Source organism: Oxyura jamaicensis, chromosome 4 (genome assembly GCF_011077185.1).
Source record: "Oxyura jamaicensis isolate SHBP4307 breed ruddy duck chromosome 4, BPBGC_Ojam_1.0, whole genome shotgun sequence".
NCBI classification, from domain to species: Eukaryota; Metazoa; Chordata; class Aves; order Anseriformes; family Anatidae; genus Oxyura; species Oxyura jamaicensis.
In genome coordinates, this window is record NC_048896.1 from 27996168 (window position 1) to 28017491 (window position 21324).

Consider the following 21324-nt stretch of genomic DNA (forward strand, 5'->3'; position numbering starts at 1 on the left):
TTTTCTCATTGTTCAGAGTTCTATGATATTTTCTTTTTCTATAAAAAGATCTGCCCTCGTATTTCATCAAGTATGACAGCTTTTACACTGGGAACCATATATTTTGGTGCAAAAATCGTAATCCATGCATTTAAAGTGATGAATTTTGTTAAATCAACGTTTAGGAAAGTTGCTCAAAGCAGGAGGTCCTATTTAATATGTGAGTTATAAACTGGGAGGTCTCTTTTCTGGTCCAAATATTTCGCAAACATATTTAATCCTTAAGATTAAAAGGTGAAAATGAATTCTTTGTACATTGCTGAAACTTGAGAGCACAGTCATGGAGTGAAATTATCCAGAGTTTTGGCAGTCCCATGAATTCAATAATACACTTTTTGTAAAACCTTAATACAGTACTCTCTTTATCTTCAGTGTTTCCTCACAAGAGATTTCAATTTTCAATATGTATTGTTTCTCATGATTTGTGTCACAGTCGAAGACCCTTACCTGATGTTTTGAACCAGAGAATTTCTTCAGTGTTGATATACTGAAAAATTTCCCCAGTGTGTCCATCTGATGGAGGAATATTGACAGACTAGATGAGGTGCCATTTGTAAAGCTGGGTTTATGGGGAACTGCAGTGGTGGTGAGTGGCACACAGAGCCAGTGAATGGTTTTCTAGGTTGGACTTCTTCATGAGAGGAAGACACGGGACAAAGACCTTTTCAGTCACTTGGTTTGTAATCCTTAGGCTTCCAATAGCTAATTAAGATGTCTTTGGAGGAATGTATCCAAACTCAGGACTGTTATTTGATATCTTTGCTACCCATTTCACATTTGCTCTGAATCCTTCACTGGTTTATACAGTGCTTTGTTTGCCTCTGGCTTTCCTTAGGTTAACTCTTTTCGGACATCAACTAGCAACATCGTCCTGTTGCTAGCCCTGGCCAAAGTACCGTTATCACCTCCTGTTTTATGTAGACTGTTGATGAAGTTCACGTAGAAATCTGAATTTGTGAAGAAATGAATTGTTTGCTGTGTGAACCTTCAAGACTCTGTGAGGCCCTATGTATAAAAAGGGAAACTAGGTTTTCATAGGATTCAGGAGCTGAAGGAATATTGCATCTGATAAAAAAGACTAGTGCATGTATAAAGGCAGGGAGTACACGAGCCCTAACTGTGCTCGTCAGTGAAACAGATTAGATGACGATAGCAGTTAGTCAAGCTCCCCATCTGTCACGGCCAGTGTAAATGTGGACCGTGAAGAAAAGGCCATATACTGCCTGCTCAGTAAAGGTCACGCTATTATTATATGAAGGACTGAGGTGACCTAGTCACGGGTCACCTAAGTTACTGAAAACCCAAACCAATTTTCAAGATACCCGGGCAGGCAATTTCTTCCTTGAACATTGGAATATCAGGTGGTATCAAGCTCATTTGGGTGTATTTGGGTTTCATAATATATTTTTTTTTTTTTCTCAGTCCTCACATATTTGTTTCTCATAAACCTTCTTCATTGCTGGTGTCAGTAGGAGATTCTGTCTGTGTTATACCAACTGGAAGGGATTTGGTATTTCGTTTCACATAGGGCAATGGTTTCAAATGTAAAGGCAGCTTCATTGACACTGCAGCTTTTCCGTCCTTTTGGCAGGAGTTTGGTGTTGTTATTTCCATCAGTTCATGACAAGGATGTTGTTACTCTTGTCCTAGAAGGTGAAATTTTGCTGTCATTTCGGAAGGTAACATTTCCAGCTCCTGGTGCAGGCAGTAGTGTTGAACAAACAGAAGCACAGCAAGCTTTGTTTTATTCAGCCTCTTGCCTGGCAAGCTGCTTATGCTGTCTGTGATCCAACAGGCTATGTGTAAACTTTGTCAGACCCTGTTTTTTTTTTTTTTTTTTTTTTTTTTTTTTTGAAAGAAGGGAAAAAAATGAGTGCTCTAGCAACTGTGCCCTGACCTTCCTCTTCAATCTAGTTCTGCAATTTGTTCATACAGCTAAATTTCTTATGCCAAGCAATATTTTATTTCTGATGTCTTCTATCTAGCGCAGGCTTTCCGGCCATTTTATGTTGCTACCTGTCTTCCAGTCCGTTTCTGAGGCCTTGCCCCACTGTGTTTATCAGTAGTGCTTCTTTCCAAGCTGTTTCCAGGTCTTGAGTGTAACGAATTGAGTAAACTCTCCTTTCAGTGCTTGCTCATTTGCAAAGGTAATCCACTTTGCCTCAGACATGCTTGCTTTTGCTTAGCATATGATTAAATTTGACCCCAGTATCTTGCCTGAGATCAATTGCTCATTTTAGCTTTTTTTTTTTTTTTTTTTTTTTTTTTTTTTCTTCTTCTTCTTCCTCCCCCTAAGCGCCTCGGGGATTTCTGTTGTTGTTGATTTTTCTCTGGTTTCATATCACTCATGCGCTACCAAAGCAAACTTGACATTCAGGCAGGATAATGTTATCAGTTTCGTGTTGTACTGTACTGGACACATGCTACTTTATTCTCCTCCTGTCAGCAAGAGCAAGTCAAGCGGTATTCAAGACAATACAGTAAGTGAAAGAGAAGAATGGCGTGCCCTTTACTTGTTTATTTCTATAAATAAAACCTTTTCACTGTTGAGGCAATGTTAATGTTAAATTTCTTCTGTAAAGTTTAAAATTACAGCTGTTGCCTTTGGATCTCACCTTTTTAACTTTTTTTTTTGTGACACAAATTAAAACAGGAAGGGTCTGCTGAAAAAATTTTATGATCCTCCTGTATATCACAGGCTATTGCACTTTGTGCCTTTACCCTGTGTTAAGTCAATAAATCACGTGTAACTAACACAAATTCGTTCTTTGCCATTGTATTTGTTCTGGAAAGACATCTGATTCCTCATCTGTTGGTACCACGAGTTGAATTATCCAATGTCACTGTCTTTAGTAATTCAGACCATTAATTAATCATCCTTTCTTGAACTTCTATCTATAGTAGTTTTTTAATGCCTCTCTCTGCTGAAGTAATGGTGGTGTCCTCTTCCAGTGGAGGTACATGGAAGCTGCAGTATAGCCTGTTCTCAGAGCTCCTCTTCAAGTTCAGCAGGTTGAACTTTTATTTGCCTAGTAGGAATCTTTTTTTTGTATTCTCTTCGATTTTTAAATATCTTTTAAAGTTAAGTCACAATTTTAAGCCGATTTTGATGTCAGCGCTGTTGCGTATAGAAATGTTTCAGCTTGGTGTTGGATACTACTGAGAACACATCCACGTGTTCTTGCAGAGCCTTGATACAGGTGTCACTAGTAGACCCAGCTTCTACATTGGTGATGACTCTGAGATCAGCCAGTCCTTTGAACGTGTACTTATTGATTATATTCAGAATGAATTTATAATCAGAATTTTGGTTAGTACAAAGCTAAATGCCTCACAAATATTGATGTAAAATTTTTATAAGTCCTTATTTAATCAAATAAATGCGTTATACTCAGAAAAAGAACCCTGCTTAGTTTCACCAAATCTATTTTCCATAAATCCGTGCTGTCTGGCATTAATTTAATAACTGTTCTTTGGTTTTGTATCAGTTGAATCCCCTGAAAATATTTTCTTTTTGTCTGTATGGATCTCAGATTATAAATGGCCTCTAAGTTACTTGGGCTGTCTTTCTTTGAAGGTTGATGCAATTATCATCTTCCTTTTTGGGGGGCTGGGAATGTCTTCGGTATGATTTGCCTTATAACAACCTACCAATAGAGCAGAGATCTCTTTATCCAAGCCTTTTAGGATTTATGCTGTATGCTACCTTACTGACTGTGAAACGAACAAATGGTATCTCGCCTTACAGTTGTCCCCACTTTCTGACCCTGTGCATGCTCTCGGTCGTCTTCTGCTTGGCAATCCAGCTGGGAAGCAGGAAGTTCTACCTGCAACATGAAACAACCTCCGTCACATCCAAAGCCCCCTAACCTACTTGCCTCTTTGCCCTCTCTTTTCCCAAACAGATGATAGCTTTCCGTGTTACTATCATGAGAATCATCCTAGCGGGTTTCAGTATCGGTAAGTAAACTTGAGGGAACACAGAAGTAAATACTAACAAGTGGTTTTTCTAGATGAATATGTGGCTACTTTCTTCTTCTAAGCTGGCATTTCTCCAGGCAGTGAACACCAGCCATGAATGCTAATAACCGAAATCAAGTAATTTTCCAGAATATAATCTGTTTTTAACATTACAGACCAAGTCCAGTGGTACCTTAAGCAATAGTATGATGACTCTAAACAGGTCATAAAACAGGTTTGAAAGTTGCAATTGGATGTGCAAGATGAGTTTAGTTTGCAAGGTTTTAGAGCAGAAAGGAGAAAAGGTTTAGGCTTACGTGGTAATAGGAATTTCAGTGATACTGTTCTAGCCAGAATAGTCTAAAGATACAAAGAAGGAATGTTTGTAGGCAGAGGTAATGTAGTTTTAGGCTCATCTTTTCCAGTTATCAGTGGACATAACTTAGAGTGTGCCAGTTGCCCTTTAGATACCTATTCTCGTAAGCGTGCTTGAAAGATCATTTCTTATTTTTCAAGAGTATTGGCTTGTCTAATGCAAGATAGAACTGCTCCTGACAGGTCTGTCTCCTGGCATGCAACCATCATTCTTTCTCTTCTTGCACTCATGCATTGCTTTAGCAACACTTGCAAAATAAGCAGGCTCTGAGTCAGAGCTGAATCTGACCAAATTTTATTTATAACATTCTGAGATCAATCTGTTCACATTCAACCACCAGATATGAAATTGCCTACTTGCTCCTCTGATACTCCTATTTATGTCATTGTTCCGTGCCATCCAACAGTTGTACACAAGATTTTTAAACATCCTGGTTTTGTTTCAAAAACAAACCCAGGACATTTTGTAAAGGCAATCTTTGGGCTCGTAATTTTTACGCTGTGTTTATAAATGGAATTTTGCACTCTTGTTAACACAGATAGGACTGAAATCTGCTCCTGGCTGCTCAGTGAGCTGCTGTAAAGCAACCACCCACTGCATCATCACACGCTGAGAGTCTCTGGGTCCTGAAGAATACAAACATTGTCTGTGCTTGCTGTCTTGGGACAGGCTTTTAAAGGATAAACTTGGACTTAAGCAGCACCTAGGTAGAGTTGGAACCTGAAGGCCAGCCATTGGTTTCTGTGGACACGTCTGACTCCTCATCCTCTATCTAGTCCGACCGTTTCACCCTAAAACTGAACGCTGAAGGCGTCAGACTTCTGATTTAACTCCTTGAGATTAACGGTTGGGTAAAAGTAAATGTATGTGGAGAAGCAGACCCTTTTTATATGGCTTCCAAACGTGCTTTTCCTCAATAGTGTGGGAAAAGTAGATCACTTGCAAAAGAGATCCCAAATTCAGTGGTTTCTTCGCTTAACGCTCTCTTCTGTCTCATAGGAATCCTCACTGGGGTCTGCCTGTTTGTTCAGAGGGGGGGGGGGGTCTCTCCTTATCTTACTGGGACTTGTCCTCACCTGGTGAAAATGATTCTCTTATTTTATTTAGTTCCAAACTCCTCTGTCAAGCAACCCTCCAAGCAGTCCCAGCAGCTGACCCAAGTCTTCTGAGAGTAAACTGTGCTGCCACAGGATTTCTTTGCAATGCTTTGGCTGTATCTGTCTGTTGCCAGGTGCCAAAAGATCAAACTCCTGATTTGCAAGCACCCAGTAACGCAAAGTAATTTAGAAACTTAGTGGCTATCAGTGTCTTAGGAAATGGAAATTATTAACAAGTTTTGTTTTATCCTGAAATGGAACAAAGCTCGCCTAGATACAGGTTTTGCAGCTACTGAAAACAGCAACAGTCAATTTGGAGAGAGATAAAGGTTTCGCATCTTTAAACACTTCTCGGTGTCTTTTCCTTTAGCCAGCATGGCACTTTGTCAGCCCTATTTTCGTCAGTGCTAAAATTCTCTCTGTTAGAGATTTTGCCTTCTGATATAGTGTAAGGAAACCTTTGAAGTTAGGTACATTAGCATATAAAGTCTGGCACTCGAGGGTTGCACGTGGGCCATGGTAATAAACGTTTGTTCAGGTGCCCTGGACTGGAAATTGAGCGTTTTCTGTCATGTCACAATACATTAGCTATTGCGCCATATTTTTCTTAAAATGCTTGTCATATTTTTTCCAACCTGGGCTTAAATTTTCTAGATTCTGATCCCCTCAAAATCTGAGTCTTGAAAGTTTTTTCATGTTGCCTGATTTCAGTCAGATTGGAAGTTTTCCTTGTGCATATAAATGTCTCCCTCCTTTGGGGGATTCCTCCCTGACTGGCAGACGAAGTGGAAATGGATCAGTCATCTGTCACTTATGATGTTAGCAACCTTTATCTCCTGCAGATTCTGATTTAAAATACTTGCTCCTGTTGCATGGCAAGCATCTGCGTTTGGTAGCTGGCATCTAAGTCCCATTTCTGTAGGGCTGCCCATGTGGCTTGGGCCTGGGGAGCGAATCTGAAGAACTCTGAATATTGAAAATTTACCACGTGTTGATGAATTGTGTTCTGCACATTGTAAACTTGATACGTAGAATTTTTTGGATTAGTGGCACATACATAAGCCATCTGTGCAGTGACTGTGCATTAAGTAAGGTGTAAGAGCCATTCTCCAGGACTCTTGGACGGTCGTGCACAAGTGGCCAAGTCTTTTCCGTCTGGAAAAAAAAAAAATCAGCTTTGGAAAAAGAACACATTTACACCAGCTGGAATTTGTGACAACTTTATTTTTTGTAAGCAGGAAGAAGGTGATGGTGTATGCAAACAGAAATCTAAAAGGTATATTTTCGTATAGAGCTTTCCTGGGGACAGATCATACCGCTTTCCTACAATTTTTGTGGTTTTATATAGAGTTTGCTTTGAGTTTTTAATTAGATCAAATTGTTTACAAAAATAACCCAAGAATGGTCGACAAAAGGAGATTGGAGGATGCACTCACGTATCAGAGGGATCCTAACTTTTGCTTTTCATGGCTCTGCTGCATTTAAGTTCTCATTTGCAATATTGCACTAATGTAGGGGTTTGGAGTGAAGTATAAGAGGAGTGGATGACAGCTTGCTTTGGCTGTAAAGCTGCACACTCATATTTCTGGCAGGAGGAAAAAAGGGCTGATTAGGAGAATCTATTTCCGGTAGGCTCAAATATAAACCAGATACTCAGTCATGAAAAAGTCATTCACTGGTTTCCAAAGACTCTTTTCTTGCCAATGTGAAATGGTAGTTCCAGTGGAAAAGTGGGCAACGTGTTAGTCCCCTCACTCACAAAACAAGGATCAAGAAGAGGTGATTGTATTAATCCCTTTCTTCCTTCCTCCGTGAATTCTAATTGTTTCTGGCTTTAAACAGAGGATTCCCTTATGACCACATTAGTGTTTTTAATCTTTCATAGCAGGAGTGAAAGTGCAATAACTGAATGTGAACATCAGAAACACTTCACTTTAAGCAGTGTTTCTGATGCTTCAGTTTTCATATCATTTTCAGGAATGAAAATCTAATCTGTTCTAGTGGGTGACGCAAATTCTAACTCTGGATCGTTGCATGTTTTTATGGCCATGCCTCTGATTATTTACATTGCCGTTCATACTTAGATATGAGAGACTGGCTTCTTTCCAGGTCCAGTGTATAAGGACTTCTTTCTGGTGTTCCTCTTCTCTTGGCCTGCTCAGAACTGCTGCTTTTTCTTCGGGTTGTGTTCAGGTGGCATGGCTCTGAGTAGCTAGGGGATGAACTTTGGTAGTCAGGCAAAAAATACATTCTGGGTGATCGTCAAATACACCGCGATAGTCACACTCAGCCACTTCTGTTGTGCCAGTGAATTAAACAATGGAGTTTTGGATGACGTGATACGGAAAGTGTCATAAGCACAGGCTCTGTTTTTAGGGAGGCTTCCTGAAGCAGAAGGATCTTGATGTTTGTGGTGGTCCTACAGCCTTTTCTCTAAGCTGGGAATCCAGAAATAGAAGCAAAGCAAGAGCTGGAGGTGCTGTGCTTGGGAAGTGTGGGCAAGGCTGCTGGTTTCATCCCAATACGCTTCTGCAGCGCTTTTCAGAGTGGACTCCTGCCTTCCCTTCTGTCTGGAAATAAATGAATATTCTGCACTACAGATGACAGTTGCAGAAGTCTGTAGGGCTTCTGCTGAAAGAGAGGGGGCATTACGTTTGTGTGTAATGGAAGAAAGGAGAGGTAGGTAGAGACACTTGGAAAGTACCGGTTGAGCTCGGTCCTGGTCCCTCAGTGTCGTGCAGATCCCTTTGAGACAGCTGTGGGCCACCTTCCACCTAGAAGGAGCTCTGATTCTCCTTTAAGGGTAATTCTTTAAGGTCCAGCAGCAATCACAGAAGCAGAGAATGAAGAAGGTTGATCTTGTCCATTTTAAACCTACTCGCCTGGCCTTCTAAGGTTTAGCATAAGAAAGGAGAAAAAAAGCATTCTGTTATCATTATGTTGATGTTTATTGTGTAGATTGTGACTTGAGGATGCAAGTTTTCTTATGGAAAGCAGCGATGCAGAAACGCATGGTTGGTTTTGGAGCTGCTTATCCTGCTGTTACGTGACAGCTGCTGAAACTTCTTCAAACGCAGGCCCGCTGTTCCCATTAAAGGATTTTATGGGACTCCCCACACATCATATCTTACACAGCTTACCGTATTGGCTCTTAAAAGGGGCTTTGAGTACAATGCCAGGGCCCCCCAGGCGCCGCTTTACGGGACTGCTGGTGGGCCAGGCAGCCCCGCGCTGAGCCGCCCGCCTCCGCCTGCGCTGAGGAGCTTGTCTGCTGCCTCGAAACACGGCTGCCTTGCTGTGGTAGGCCTGAGGCATCCCAAAGGGTCCTAAACTCTTGTTGCTGAGGTGTTTGCCAGTCAAAGGCAGTGTCTGCACAAAGGTTTTTAATGTAGGTCCTTGAAATGAAAACAAAAGCTCCGTCGGCAAGGTAGGTGCTGTTTCTTTTGCCGTTTCTGGCATAAAACTAATTCTCGTTTTTTGTTTTCCAGAGTTGGTAAAATGCCACAAATTTGAATGTTTTGCAAGGAAATTTGACATGCTGTGTATACGTAGACTTGCATATGAGTGCCCCTGGATGAGACTCAAAATCTCCTTGCTGCTCCTGGACAATTATGTCTGGAATAACATGCTCACAGCACTTTTGCCATTATCTTGAGATGAATGCTGCAGCTGGTGGGAGCAAGCAGCGGCCTTGCCTCTGCCTCCTGCTTCTGCTGGCACTGTCTTCAGGATGGGACAAACTGCTTCCCGGCCCCAGCAGCATCCCTGCCCTGCAGTGGTAGCATCTCGAAGTGCAGAGTCCTCCAGCAGCTTTAGCATGGTTCAGCCCTGCTGAAGGAAGGGTGTCGTGCTCCAAAGGAGAAAGGCTTCTTGTTCAGGGACGTGTTGGGACAGAACGCAGCTTGGCCAGGTTTTCTGCTGACCACGTAGTCACTGATACGGCAGTGTGCACAGATGAAAGGAGCGTGTAACACAAGTGTCTTATACTGTACTAACCTTAATGGTGATTAAAGGATGCACCAGCAAGCGAATGAGGCCCTTGAAGGACAACGTGGCTAATCTATTTAGCATTGAAAAGTCTGAATAACACACACTTTTGTTTTGGAGACTCAGTTTTAAGATATGAGGGGAATAAAGTTAAACAGTATATAAATGCACAGCATGTTTTTCTTTGATAAATACAGAGTTAAAATTCAGCTGCTTACTAAACCCCTCTTAAAGACTGGATCACTGAAGAAACAAACACTAGATAAGCTTTTAATATAATGATAAACTATTCTGCTGCCTTCTTTTTAAAGGAAGGAAACACCCCAGAGATTATACGCAGGTTAAAAACAACAAAAAACATGCGCAAGAGCCTCCCATGAATCCTTTCTTAATGGAGAAAAAGCCAGTTGAGACTCAGCAGTTTGAAAATAGCTTGCCTGTAGCAAACCAGTTGATAGCAGTCTCTGCTTTTTGGTTTGCGCATGCCTTTCAGATAGGAGTAGCATATTGCAGTGAGCTTCAAGACATAATTTCCCAGAGTGATTCAAAAGCTGAAAATACTTGAGTGAGTCTCAGAGCATGGTGTCTGTAGCCAAAGTTATCGAAACCATTACGTTCAGGCAAGAGCCCAGAGATGAAGATGTAAAAGGCTGTCCCTTGTTGTTTGATTACAAAATTGACAGCTCTGCGTTCGTGTCATTTCTGTTTATGGATATTGCTGGGGCCTGACATCTTATAGCTCAGTCATCTGAATTTTCCCTCTCCTTGAAAGGCTCTCCTGTCCTTTGCCAATGAGTCGCCTTCCCTGCACTGTGTGACAGTGCTGGTGATGTGTTCTCCCAGTCCCAGCTGCGTTGGCAGTTCAGGCGCTGGTTACTCCTGCTGCAGAACCTCTGCAGGCAAAGTAGCTCCATCGGTCTTCCTGCGGCGTGCCTTGGGGCATTGCCTGCCAAGCCTCTGAACGAGGAGTGTGCTCCTCTAGGTTTAACCAGAATACAAAGCTCCAGGCGTTTTCAAGTAAGTGTGATCCTGCTTATTTTCAAGCGACCAGGTTTATCTGGTTGTTTGAAACAGCTGTATAGATTAATTCAGATTTTTTTGTAACGATTCTTGATGTGAACTCAAATTTTATGATCACAGCCAAATATGTTCGGGTTTCACGTTTGAAATTTATGGAAGCAAAAAATGATGCAATTATGTACTTCAGTGTATTCCTGTTTAGTTTCTGGGGGGGAGGAGGGGGAAACACAGTTGAACAGTTAATAAAAGTTTTATGATACGACTATATGGTGATATTTGAGTCATTAATTTCACTTCATAGTGTTGTTTAGATTTTTGACTGTTCATTTATTGATCTCACTTTTTTCAGTAGGAGCAGCAATGGTTGTAGACGTTCATTTCCAAAAAAGATGTGTTAGGAGGTAACCCCCTGTTCCTTCCAACCCCCCCAAAAAATAATCCAAAAACTTGTATCTGAATAGAAAATTTGAACGTGAAAATGACAGTAATATATAGGGTATATATATATGGGGTGTTTTTCTGGGGAGGAAGAGAGGTGATGATTTGGTACGGGTCCTGAGAGGAATCCTAAAACTGTTGGGTGTAAGTACTATTATTTGAAATTAATCCTCTTCTCAAAAATAATATATAAAAAACTTTGCATTATACAGGCTCTTAGCATGCTTCCTGTCCCATATTGGTCTTTACAGGACAGAGTACAAACCTCCTACTTAAGGGACAGAGACCAAACCTTTTACTTATGTAGCAGAGCAGTTTCTCGAGCAGATGGTCCTCAAGAGGTGACAGATCCTGCTCGTGTCGTATCATCAAATGCTGTGGCCGGCCGTGGTGGGAGGTATTAGCTGCTACTTGGGGTTGTGTTTCAGTGGACAGGTGGAAGTAATGATGGCAGTGAGAATGTCTTTGATGCAGTATTTAGCATGTGCTCTTTTCCTGAAGTGGGAGGATCAAACAACAGGAAGAAGTTTCCTCACTTGTAATATGAAGCCTGGCTTCTCAGCCAGCTTTCTGTCCAAAAACCTGCCTCTGTTTTTCTCAGGGAGGAATCAGCTGGTGATTTCCCTGCTGTCCATGACTTCCCTGTTGGTTTTGCTCCTCTGTGCAAGCAAAAGCTAGGAAGTGCATCTGGATCCAGGTCAACTCCTAGTCCCTTTAGGTGCATCTGTACTCTCACAGGTGGGAGAGCCTGAGCGCTCCTACCCCTCCCGCGTAGTTAACAGCTTGGCTGTGCTTAGGGGCAAGCAAAGTAAGGCCCTGAGTCAGGGAAGCCTGGCTGTGGACCAGGGTCTTTTGCATATTTGGTTTATTGCCCCCACGAGTGATGTGCTCCAAGACCCTGGCAGCTCCCATTATGAATATAAACCAGATCCCACCAGGTATTTTGTTGAATGTGGCTGTCGGAGACAGCAGAAATGAAACTTACTGTTCACGCTGCTCTTTGGTGGCTTTCATTGTCTCAGCTAATATCAGACAAAGAGCACTTACGTGACACTTTTTTATTTCGGTGGTTAATATACGTCAGCTTTGATTGCTCATAGTTAAACCACATCTAAGGGATTGAGAAGGTAAGCACTGAAAAGTGAGGACATCCTACTGGTCAAGTATCTACTGCTGCAACTGATTCGTAATCCCTTGTTTTGTGGTATATGTTCTCCATTCTGTAAACCTAAAACGAGACAATAAACCGAAAAGGAGACAATAGAAATTACAGATGCTATAAACTAAAGGAAAATGTAAAAATATGGTTCCACATGTAAATTTCTTTTGTGTTTGTTGTGACTCAGAAAACTGAAAACAGTGGTGGAGGATGTGGGAAATGGACTCAAGTTTTGCATGCGTAGATGAGCTAACATTTGCAGTTACTTGGAGCTGTGAACGTAGGCTGCTCACGTTTTTTGTATTAAAACTATTAGGCTACGTTTTGGTTCGGAATTCAGCACTAACACAGCATGTATAGACGGTATGTTCAGAGTAACAAGGGTGAGCTTCTGCATCTTCATTGTTTTAAAGGCATCTGTTAATTAGTCTGAAGCATCCAGCTCAGCACTCCACAGGGAGCTGCTGATGTTACTGTAGCACTTTTCCTGTTAAGGCTTGCTTGATTTGAACCAAGAGAGCGCGGCCACCTCCCCGTGGCACCCAGCATACCAGTTAGTTGCTTCTGTGCATCAGGGAATCGGGCAGCAGCTGCTGGCAGACAGTGACTTGGCCTGTTAAACCATTCATGCATTTGCTGGTGGCTTGATCGTGAAATCCTTGTCATCCAGGACGATGTACCCAGATGGCTCGTGAAAGCTGAAGCGTATCAAACCGCCAGAGTAATGGTTAGGCAGCGTTTATGAATGTGACTACTATAACGCTTGTAATTACGCTGAATGCAATATTAGGTATGCGTATTTATAATGAGCTAATACAAAGATAAAAAAAATGTTTTAAAAGCTTATTCTAGAGATGCATTTAGCCTATTTTCCATAGACATACAGGAAATCATTCTGCATCGGTGTTCCTCTATTACAAAAAGCAAAGAGAAATTACTCCTTCATTCATTTAGATAAGTTGTACATTAGTGGGTAGAAAGGAAAAGACTAAATATGCGAAAATATTTTAAAATATTTGTTAATATTTAAAGCTAGACTGCAAGCCAGACTCGAGTTAACACAAGCGCTGTTATGTGTGATCTCTTAATTTATGTGGGTGACAAACTCAAAGGTGAGATGACCCAGATCTGATTGCGATCTGGTATTAGTGTAAAGCAGATGGCCAGCGGCAGCTCCATGGGCAGCCGCTGTGACGTTGTCAGCCCGAGATCGGAACTGTAGAAATTTACATACTCTAGATAAGAAGGTGAAACTTCATATTTCACGTTTCTACTTTTGAAGGAACCGTAAAGGAAACCACGTCTTAGCTGGATTTCTACCTGTCCTCACTTTCTTACCATCTCCTTTTCTTGTACTCGGAAGGATGAAAAAAAGCTAAGTTAGGGCGTAAGTTAAGGCCGGCTGGTGCTTCAGAAAAGGAGCTCCCTCTGAACAGTACATCTGCTAATGGGGGTATACAGCTGGGGCTCTGCAATAAATATACCACCGGGAATCTCTGCTCGTCTGCAAGCAGTGAAAAAACTGCCAGCATCTCTGCGGACAGTGCCTCTTGTTACAGAGAGTTTTCCTCTCTTTGGGATAGGCAATAAATGTACTAATCTGACGACGAATTTTTGGCTCCCTCGACTTTTTGAACTTTCTGGAATATGAAATTGAATTTCACACGTCCTTTTTATTTAAGGCTACATGAAAGCAAAAACAAAGGAAAGACCACCAGCCCAGTAGGTTTTGTTTAGAGTCTCTGCATGTGTTGTGAACATTTGGCTTGCGAAGAGCTTCATGCAGAAAAATAACACGCTAAAAGAAACAAGGGTCTTAACCCATTCCATTTGAGCAAAGGCTATCCTCAACCTCAAATCATGAAGTACTAGATTTTTGTTTCCAAATTGCAGGTGCCATCTGAATGAAGAATCAGACAGATCAGCGTAGCCAGAATAAGTAATATAAATGTTGCTGGGAGGTGTAAGGCAAGGTTGCAATGCAACAGGGCTTTAATATTAAGCAGGCTTGAAAAAGGAGGTTAGACAATGCCATTGCAGCAGATTTTGGAATTGAGTTAGGCACCAGATTAAAACCATACAAGAAGCAATCATAATCAAATAACAAACTCTAGGCTTCTGTTTCCCATATATGAATATAATCAAATAGTTTCCTACCTTCATTAGGAAAGTAAACTTTTTTTTTCCTCAAAAACTTTTGTGATTTATTTACACAGTATGTGTGTTTTGTTTTTTTGTTTGTTTTGAGGTGTGAGAGTTACGATATTTCTGTAAATGTCCCTGTAGAAATGTTTTCGTGCCCTACAGAAACAAAAATCTTTTTTGAGTTCCTAGTTGAAATTCTTGCAGCAGGAGGGTACCGAAGAAATACTGTTTTGTTTTTCTCAGGTTAACTGTTTTTCCCCCCTATGTTGTGACACTCCACTGCATATATGAAATCTTCAAATTTCTGTATCAACGGTGGTTTGATTTCAAATGGTCCAGTTTGGGGTTTGGACTGGCTGAAAGTATTAAATCACCTAGATCTGTGAAAAGATGTTTAAAATATTACTCAGCAAACTACTTGGTAGCCTCCCGTACATCTTCCAGTTTCACCAGAGGTAGCAAAATTACCCTAAGGGAATTTGAATTGGAGGCCACCTCCCATTTCTATTTTTTTATTTCTTTATATTTATTTCTGTTTGTATTGAATAGGGAGCAGAAACAGAACAGGTCAGGGTGACTGGCTTTCCTCCCAGCCCTCCCACACCACCACGTACCTCTGGGACAGAGATCCCCTCTCTGAAAATGAGACTTGGACAAAGTGCCAATCCTTCATTTCCTGAAATCTCCTTGTTTAGACCAACAAACATGCAGGTCAGCAGGGAGGTTGCAGAAGCGAAACTGAACACCGGCTCCGCTTCTCTTGATCAATGAAGTGCAATTTGAAGCTCACGCTTGTATAACCAGTTCAGAGAACTGTCACTGGGAACAAAGCCTGGCCACCGGTTCCTGGGGATACCTGAGCAGCAAGAAGCTGTTATTGGGTGTGTTCAGCTGAGTGCTGCGCTGTCTGGGGAGGCCAGGTGTTAACTTGGTGTAATTGTTAAGGCAGCAAATTCTCCTAGAATAGAGGCAGCATGTGCTGTCACTATGTAGCTAACTTGATAAATATATATATGTTTAGGTCTGCAGATGTTTACTGTCTTGTAACAGATCAGTTCTTGGTCTCTGAGAGTAAGGGAGTCTCTAGAAAACCAAGTCAGCAAAGAGTCCTTGGTGAGCAATAATAGAAAAGCTTTATTCAGGACTGGCCCCAAATACAGAAAAAGAGCAGTAGCTGTAACTGGCTGTGATACCTAGTTGTATTTTCAGACACAAAAGTCTAAATTTATACCCTCTGCCCTCACTGGGACCTTTGCAACATGTTGCCTTTGCAACATCACAACATCGCTGCTGGTTTTTGGATGGGAAACTTTTTTTTTTTTTTTTGGTTGGTAGAAACTGGTGCTAATAGTGCTTTGTTTAGCTGCATTTCAGGATGCTAATTAACAATTAGGCTTCATTGAGTGTTCTCTAGGATGTAATCAGATCTGTATTTTAAGCAAACACTTTGTTTTTACTGAAGTGCTTGTTAGAAGTTAATGGGAGTTGAGAGCATCTGGGCCCAATCACGGACCTCTTCCCAATGTGCCTAATTCAATTGATTGGGCTGTTTAGTAACAAGAAATACAATGTCAGCAGGATCTTAATTATTTAATCTAACCACAACATGATCATTATGAGTAATGTGTAGAAGTAGATCAAAACCCTTACATCTATCTCCAAGTCTGAGCAGAAACACTGGAAAAGGAAGAGAGGTGCCTCTTGTTAATGTGTGTATATGTGATATTGTACAATTGTTGCCAAAGAATTACTGCTTGGCATAAGTCTCCATAAAAGACGTGCCACAGCATCATAATAGCTAAAATTTTAGCTGTCAGTTTGCTCAAATGTGATGGAATTACAATGCTCAAGTTAAAAGCACAGTATTAAATGTAACTGATATGTCTTTCTGCTCTATTGTAGATTACACCATTGTACTTGAACCACAAGGCAAGAAGATTTCTTGAAAATTGAGTTCCTCAGGTAAGAACTGAATTCTTTCTTTTTGTTTCTTTGAAATCCATGGTTGTTAAAAAGCACCAGCATGTAGTAAACACAGGACAGTTACTGTTTATCAACTACACTTTGGAAAGCTGAAGAAAAACCACCTGAGATGTTGATGGTGATGCAGGCTGTCGTAAACAGGCTACTTCAGAAAGACACAGCTATATGCTTTTGAATGATTTTACTATTTGGAATGCTTAGTACCTAGCATGTATTTCAAGCAAGGAATGGTGAAGAGTTGTCTTGATTTAAAAAATAATAATAATAAAAAAAATAGGGAGCCAGCTGAGAAAGTGGCTCAAGGGAATAGGCAGCACTCTGACACCAGTTTTTAGCAGCATGACTCTTGCAGGTTGCTTGTCATGGTCCCTCCCTTATTTTCAGAGATGCCTTGATAGACCTAAACTTCATGTTCAGGAAATGTCCTTAGTCCCCTTCAGGTTATTTCTAAATAATAGCATGCCCAGTAAGTTAAGTTGTCGTTTGACTGATCTCTCCCCTGGGATAAACAAGCAGTAGCTTGGCAGAGCAAAAAATCAGCAGCTCTTTGTTTAAACAGTGTGTTAAAACTCCTGCCATGAGCCTAAGAAAAAGGATTTGGGGCTTTTCAGGAGGATTGCTGAAAGATTAAATAATTACTCTGTTCATTATGGGGGCAGCACCAATTTGCTGGAGATGGCTCTGTAAAGCCATATACTCACAGCTAACATAAAACGTAAGCCTTTCGTACCTTTTTCACATCATGGGGTGGGGGTTGTGTGTATTTTACTTCTAAGGCAGCCTGGTACCATGCCAATAAGCAGTTCGCATGTTTCTAAATAAAAGACAGAAATCCACTAATATGATAACCATTTAAGAAACGTGAAGCTAGCCTTTAAGCTATGAACTGTCAATCCAGTTTTCCAACTGAATGAAAACTTTCTGAGCTGCTCGATGTACGGAGCCTTTGCCATCCTTTCAGTTTAGTCTGTTTGTAGACATCTATCTCATCTTAGAACTTATAAACAAAATACAGAAAGCTGTTGAAATTGGATAATGAAAAACTTTCCATACACAGATAACTCTTCCTGACCCTACAATAGTCTGTTACCTTGCCTGAGTGTCATAAAGAGCCTGAAATTGAGAAATTGTTGAAACTCCTTTGGGCTTGCATTCTTGGAACATTTCCTAGAGCAATTTCATGACTTAATTTGCATTTGGTGTTGGAGAATTTATAAGACTCTGGTGCTTTGTTACTTGTGCCTAGGTTTTGAAAGGAGAAAGAATGGGTGCCTGTTAAGTTTAAAATAAAATTGTTGCCTTTTCTTATAAAAATGGACATTACCATTGAAGTGCCAGTAAGTTTGTGGAGGTATTTAGAACATTCAATGATCTCTTATTTGTTTAGCTCAAACTTCAGAAGATAAATTAAACATAAACTTATCTATTTTTATTCTCATTTATTTTGAAGCCTGCTCTACAAAAATTTAAGACCATTACAATTGCATTAATTTTCAGTTTTTCCAAATCTTTGTCTTGCCATGCCTGTGGAAAACGATTTTCTTGTTTAGATGTTGAAGCACTTTTACAACTGATTTTAGAAACAGTGCCTTTTGCAATACTTTTTTTTTTTTTCCCAATGCTGTTTGTTTTGAATACTTTTAAGGTTAGCAATCTATTTTACTGTGTGTAATTGCATGATAGTAAATGCTGGGCCTGCTTCTCCGCTATTCTTGTTTACAGTTTGTCTGCCCGAATGTGATAAAAATGAGTACAAAAGTAATAGTACCGATTTAATTGCATGGCTGTAGACATCGCGTTTGGTTGTATATCTGCATAGATATAAATGGCTTTACCGTTCACACTGAAGACCTTCTGAAGGCTGAGTTACTCTATGCTTAAAATGTCTCTGGAAAAGGGGTTATGTTGAACATCCTACGTGGTGTGATAAATGATTTCAGTCATTTTAGAAAAAAAAAGCACTAGTAAGTTATACACAGAAAGGACTCTGAGTAGATACAAAGAATTACCTAGAACAAGTATGTAATATTCCTTACTTTCAGCATTATACGTGCATATGACACAAGAATTTTGAACTGACATACACTGTGTTGTAAGTTTCTGCCTGTAAAACACCATAGAAGATTGTCCACTCTTTTGGCAATAACATTTTAACATTCGACCATTTATAACTCAAGTCAAGCTGAGGTTTCAGTGACTACTTAAATTTTGAATGCCCTCCCAATGTGATGGTTGAAGTAGCTCCAGCGTAGCTCCAGCACCAGTACAGCTGGTGTCTGCTACTGCTTCGCGAATATAGGGAACTGTTGTACTTCAATGGCTATGTGTAAATATTTTATTGTATATCTGCACTACCACTTGTTACCTTTTCCTATCATTTATTATTGACATACGGTAACAAAAGGTGCGGTCTTCCATGCATTGTGCATCTGATAAACCTATTTAAGCTTGGTTTGGCTTTGAGAAGGACTTAAACTTAATCGTGGTATTCTGCAGATAGTTGTTTTGTGGCGAGAAGGAATAGTATTAATAATAATGCTAAGCCTAATAACTTCAACACCTGGTATGATTTTCTCCTGATATTTCACATGGAGCCAATACAGCTGAGATGCCTGGTTTTTTTTTTATTCCTTAGGAATCATCAGCAGAACTGAATATCCGCCCCCAGCTCTGTGAGCAATCAGTATTACGGAATAACCTTGGCAATACTCAGAAAAATGTTGCTTTGTGGCCTGGGCTTGAAACCACTCTGATTTTTGATTTGGCTTTTATTGAGTCTGTAAAGAGTTGTCTCGGGGAGAAAAAAAAGCACCTGAAATCTATTTATTTTGGCTAGAGTAGACCAGGGAGGCAGTGGAGGAAGGAGGAGGAGGTAGCTGTCATGTGGTGTAGCTTTGAAAATTGGTGTCACAAGCAGGGTCATGAGAAAAGCAGTGGCAGTCCAAGGGAAACAGAGGGTGAGGACAGGATTGTAGTGATGGTAGTGGGAGAGAAGAGCAGAACAGTCCCTTTGGTGGCAGCCAGGTAGCTCAACTCACCTATCTCAGAAAACTGTTTCTTGCAAGTTGCTGAGGAGTCTACCAGTCTGCTGAGAGGGACAGGGTAAATGGGTGAGTGTCTCTTGAGCGTCAGACCCCATGAAACATCCCATCGCACTGGCTCCAGAGGAGCATATTCCCTGAGACTCCCTCCAGCTCAGAGCTCTTTTTAAGACTCCTGTTCTTCCTCCGCCTTGATCCTTTTGGCAGATTGAATTTGCATTACCCTCTGGGGAGTTGATTAATTTCCTATCATTGGCCCGATCCTACAAACCCCTGCACTCAAAGTTGGCATATGTAATGTTGCATCTAAGCGTAGATAAATCTTATTCCTGCATGTGTGACTTACAGCAGGTTTAATATGCCCAAACTGTGTGTGCTTGATGAATAAGTGGCACTAGAATGTGAAACCTACCCTAGTAACAGCGTGATTCTGAATAGAACTAAAGGATTTTTTTTAAACAGTTTTTACCATATGCCTTTGTATCATAATTTTAAATTAGATTTGCTTAAAATGGAAATCCAGATTCAAGCTGACATCATAACATATGACCTCCAGTAGCAATGAAAATTGAAAACATGAGACAAGGGCATTAATCACTGGATAGTTTATAAGCTTGTCCAGAATGTTCATCTTAAACGTTAACACTGTTTTATTATATACAATAACAGTATAAAGTCAAAATTTATGAATACTGTGGGTGCCTAAGATAAGGCATTCAGGCTCATTTTACTGTACTTACCTCTGGCTCAAATCTTTTGAACCTTCAGTTATATGCACAGAGCTACTTGCACGCACAATTTACTGCTTTTAGTGGGGCTGGAAACATGCACAAAATAGTATGGTTCTGATCTGGCAGCTAGACTTGTATGAACTCAGAAATCTGTTTGTTATGGGAATGTATCTGTGAAGCTATCATCAGTTCTTGCGTCATTAGCAATTTAAATGTTGGTTTGGAGTTTTGCTGGTAGTTCTTTCTTGTAAAGACAGTTATTGTAGTGTTGAATGTAGTTTAATACAGAGTATAGCGTCTTACGTGGTACGCATAACTGACTAGGGCTGTATCAAGACATCTGAAAAGTTGTTTGATTAGAGTTATCACTTTAAACCATTTTTCAGTTTCGTTCATTTTTGGAGCCTCAAAGTATTTTCATTGATTGTTTTGTTTGTAGCTGGTATTTTATAATTAACAGCATAAGGTACAAAATGTGATAGTTTGAAAAGGAAGACATTTAAGAACGTTGAAATAACTTTCACTCCATCTCAAATTTAGAATGCTTACTTCTGTAATGTATTCACTATACCTGTGACCTCATCAGTGTATCCCAGAGCATTCAAAACTTGACATCATATATCATTGATTTCTTTGTAGTTGGGCAAAACACAAGGGAAGGTATTTTCAAACTGTTCTCCGTGGCTGCTGAGGGTCTGTTCTCGTCTTGAAGAATACAGCTCTTTCTCTTTCTGCCCTCCCGGTATACAAGTTAAAACTTTGCCTGTGGTATTTGTGTCTGCTTTGTTTTGGTCTGTGCCTTTTTATTGTGACTTTACAATATTAAACATGATCGGTCTTGCTTTACTTTTCCAGCTCCAGAATATGCAAAAGTCAGCTTGAGTGTTTAAAAAATGTGGGGTCAAAATATGATCTCACATTATCAGAAAGACTTGCATGTTGTGCCAAGTGCTTTTGCATATATTAGGCAGATGTATTTAGGCCACGATCAGAAAACCATTCCTAATTATAGCCTTAGGGAGAAAGGTGTAGCTTACCAGAAAGGGGACAACATGAGGATAATTTTGGCGGTTACCTGGGTGCTTCAAAAACTTTCTCGTTTCCACCACAAACCCTTCTCTTTTTGATATACTCCAGGAAAGAGAAAGGATAAGGCTTGCTGAAATATTATGCAATTTGTGGAGCAGCATGCAAACAAGCTGCAGCAAGAGGTGCAAACTTGCTAGGGCCAAGGAGTAGCAGCATGTAAATGATGAACGTCTGATCGCTAATAGTAGGTCAAGTTGAGTGCCTGGATGGGACTCCTCTTAACTGCATGCTTTAATTCCCTACTCAGGAAAAATGGCCC

At 40.5% G+C, this 21324-nt stretch overlaps 1 protein-coding gene across 7 annotated transcripts in view; it reads left to right on the top strand.

Moving 5' to 3' along the window:
* Positions 1-21324, top strand: part of BMPR1B (bone morphogenetic protein receptor type 1B) — a 258427-nt gene that overhangs the window by 86230 nt on the left and 150873 nt on the right. For 5 of the 7 annotated variants that reach the window (XM_035325734.1, XM_035325736.1, XM_035325738.1 and 2 more), the window contains exon 3: positions 16124-16183. The gene's annotated coding sequence lies outside the window, so the exon portion shown is untranslated. Of the gene's footprint in view, positions 1-2458; positions 2520-3032; positions 3052-16123; positions 16184-21324 lie in introns of those variants that run through there. The other 2 variants (XM_035325739.1, XM_035325740.1) reach the window with 2 other exon arrangements.